Below are 3,868 nucleotides of genomic sequence, written 5' to 3'. Positions count from 1 at the left end.
GAATTTAAGGAAAGGTATTAAGCAGGCTGTGTTTTAGCTTATGGGCAAGTAATAAATTGTATCATTTATCTTGAATGTATCATAGATAAGCTGCTATATAACGATTGCCACTTCAGATAGCTGTGAAATTAGATGATTAACTAGTTGTTACTTAACCTTCTAATTTCTGCATAAGTCTAATTACATGAAATAGAAGTTGGTGTTTTGATTTTTTACTTTGCTTTGCTGTTTGGAGTGTCATTGTAACTACTGTATTGTAAATGATGGAAAATAATTGCATATGTTAAAAAAATAAATTGTGTTATATTCAAATAAAAAGAAAGAAAGAAAGAAAGAAAGAAAGAAAGAAAGAAAAAGAAAGAGAGAAAGAAACATATCGCATCAAAACAAGAAAAACTGTTAGAGTAATAATAAATTCAGCAACTTTGCAGAATAAAAATCAATGCAAACATAAAACTCATGTGGCCAATGGAATCCCACAATGAAATGTACCATATGAAAGAAAAACAATCTCCTTTATCACAGTTTTCTGACACAGTCTCATTGAAACAGCTGGGCAAAAAACGTGCAGAAAAACAAGATCTAGGAAAAGAGAAGAGTCTGTAAAACAGGACATGAAAGACTGCACAGAAGCTTGGCTCTACACTTGAGAAAATGTATCCCAGAAGGTATTTTTCACAATGTTAATATTCTTATACATGTGAACTGAAACTGAACGTATAAAGAAATGGCCAGTAAAAAAAAAAAAAAATGGGAATTAGGAAATCTCTCAGGTTTTGCATCCCTCTCTCTCCCCAACTCTCTATCCCCCTTGCCCTCCCCATGGTTCTCCATTAGGTTTCTCCTGTTAGACCTATGAGTGCAAACATATGGTATCTGTCCTTCTCCGCCTGACTTATTTTGCTTAGCATGACACCCAAGAGGTCCACCTTTTTTGCTACAAATGGCCATATTTCATTCTTTCTCATTGCCATGTAATACTCCATTGTATATATATACCATATCTTCTTGATCGATTCATCAGGTGATGGACATTTAGGCTCTTTCCATGATTTGGCTATTGTTGACAGTGCTGCTATGAACAATAGGGTACATGGGCCCCTATGCTTCAGCACTTCTGTATCCCGAGGGTGAAGGGGGAGGGGAGGAAGAAGGGAGGTGGTGGTAATGGAAGAGGGCACTTGTGGGGAAGAGCACTGGGTGTTGTATGAAAACCAATTTGACAATAAACTATTTTTAAAAGAATGGGAATTAGGTTATCACATTTGGTGTTAAGACTTGACATGTAATCAAAGTGGAATAACTCTTATGTACCTCTAGTAATAAATTAGAGTTGGAGTCATCAGTATGAATTTCCTTTGGCTTATATAAAAATACTGAGGGTTCCATATAGACACATGTATGGATGTCTGCATATACACTGAGGAGTAAACACTCATATGTTTCCTTTCCAGGTCAGTAGAGGATATATAGAAATCATGATAACAAGCACAGCAGATACCAAGATCTTGAATCTAACCCTATGATCCAATAAAATAAAACAGTGCTCCTCACAGAAATGACTGATTGAAGACCTCCAGAGGAACATATATTAAGCTGAAGGGGAAGCTGAAGCATCTTTTCCTGTAACACATAATGAAATGCTGCCCCCAAAAACTCAAGAATGGCGGAGACAGGACAAAGGGACAAATCAGCTAACTAAAGCAGCAACCCATTGCCAAAGCTGAAGCATTTTGAGCAACAAAATAAACTAATATTGGGTTATAACACAGAGTACATCAACTAAATAATTGAAAAATAAATACTTAAAACACAATCTCAATTGTGTCGAAAACCAATATTTACAGAAATATTCTACTCTTAAGGAGGTGTAACATAACTATCACTACTGAAAGATGGGGCTGCACATAGAAAGTTCCTACAGGAGAACAGGATGGAAAGAAAGGAGAAAGAGAAATCCGACAAATATCGTGTCAGCCACGACATCAATATCAACACCACAGAGAATTAATCTTGTTGACAGTATGTACCCTTCATCAGGACATGAACATGCCTGAATCCCTCTCTGGTCTTCAGGTACAACATCCACAGTCCCAGTCTACTCATGAAAATAGAATAAGAAGGCAAGTCCAAAAGAATTTTTTAGAGAATATGTGACTAGTACTCTTAAAACTATCAGTTGCTTTAAGAACAAATAAAGCATGACACCCTCAAGGTCCATCCACTTTCCTACGAAGGGCTATATGTCATTCCCTCTCATTGCCATGTAGTACTCCATCGTGTAAGCCAGGCAGAGAAGGACAGAAACCATATGTTTGCACTCATAGGTCTAGCAGGAAAACAAGAGAGACCTAATGGAGAACCAGGGGGAACGGAGGAGGGAGAGAGAGTTGGGGAGAGAGAGGGATGCAGAACTTGAGAGACTATTGAATGCTGAGAATGAACTGAGGGTTGGGGGGGAGGGGGGTGGGGGGAAGACAGGTGGTGGTGATGGTGGTGGGCACTTGAGGGGAAGAGCACTGGGTGTTGTATGGAAAACAATTTGACAATAAAATATTATGGGGAAAAAAAGAACAAATAAAGCATGAGAAAAAGTCACTGAGTGTGGAACCTCAGCAGATATGAGGATTAAAAGTAACAAGTGTAAGACATAGGATGTGTTCATACCTGCAGAGACTGGGAAGGGAGCTCATGATAACCCACTGAAAAAACATAGGTGTTTGTTTTGCAATTAAAACTTTTCAAACACTAAGGCTGACTGAAAATTAAAATTATTAATGAAAGACAAAATCTTTGGAAACACTGTGCTCTGAGAGTCCCTAAGGATCTCCTTTGTGTATAAGCAGTATCACTGCTGTCAGTGTCTCTTGCCATCAGTAATATAAAACAGTACCACATATAAGCTTTTGAAAAATTCCAATAATGACTATCAGGTATCTGGACTGTTTCCAGTAAACATTTAAGAATAAATAAAAAAAAATTCATCTGAATTTCTGTATTCCTGATTTCTACCCGCTCAGAGACCCATGTCATGCCTCTGATCTCATGCTCCTGGTTCTCTTTCTGTCCCTCAATATCCCCTCTCACACTCTGAACACAACAGTAGTTTTTCCCTCACAATAACCTGAATCATTTTTCATAGCTATTCCCTGACATAAAACCTGCACTTACAATTCACTAATTTCAGAACTGAATTTCTACCTTCTAGCCAAAATGTAAGATTGTTTTTAATCTGATTATTGCCTACCCAGCCAGGTTCATTTTGGTTCATTTAGCAGACCCTGCTCCTGATTGTTGATAAGTAAGAAGTATTTCTAATTCCAGAAGCACAATTTCCACTCTACTCAAACTCTAAACTGCCTCCTTTGCTGTTCCTTTCTGGACTGCCTACACCCCTTATCTCCACTGAAAGTAACCAACACCACCTTCAAGGCTCAGCACCTATAAGCTTCTATGCAAAGCCTTCACTGAGTCCTGTAAAGGAGCGCTCTTTTGTGAAAACAATTACAGATAAAACAAATAGGCAACTTTAGGGGATCTACGTTCCCCAGATTTCAATGCAACCTCTCATTACTACATTTATTTAATTTTGTATCTGTCACTCTGCACAGTGAGAACTTGAGAGAGAAAACAATGCCTTAGTCATTTATTTATTCCAAGTATAAACAGAGGTATCTGCCACACATTAATTGCTGAAAAAACTTGGTGAATAACTACAATTAATGAATGGTTCAATAATAATAAACAGATACTCCCAACAATGGAAGAACCAGCAATGAAAGCAGAGGAAAGACTGTTGGGAGATGAAGACCCATTGAATAAGCACTAACTCTGGAGGAGACAGATCAGGGAGAAATGGTTTAGGGTA

General features: G+C 37.9%; 1 long non-coding RNA gene across 1 annotated transcript in view; it reads left to right on the top strand.

Annotated features, from left to right (window-relative positions):
• The window catches only part of LOC115274721, a 7,447-nt gene extending 5,631 nt beyond the window's left edge, over nucleotides 1-1,816 (top strand). Inside the window, exons 2-3 of the long non-coding RNA XR_003901223.1 lie at nucleotides 553-668; nucleotides 1,455-1,816. This is a non-coding gene — a long non-coding RNA (uncharacterized LOC115274721). The remainder of the gene's footprint in view (nucleotides 1-552; nucleotides 669-1,454) is intronic.
• The last annotated feature ends 2,052 nt before the right edge of the window (nucleotides 1,817-3,868 follow it).

This window comes from Suricata suricatta, chromosome 12 (assembly GCF_006229205.1).
Source record: "Suricata suricatta isolate VVHF042 chromosome 12, meerkat_22Aug2017_6uvM2_HiC, whole genome shotgun sequence".
In the NCBI taxonomy this organism is placed as follows: domain Eukaryota; kingdom Metazoa; phylum Chordata; class Mammalia; order Carnivora; family Herpestidae; genus Suricata; species Suricata suricatta.
This window is presented reverse-complemented; position numbering and strand designations above follow the sequence as displayed.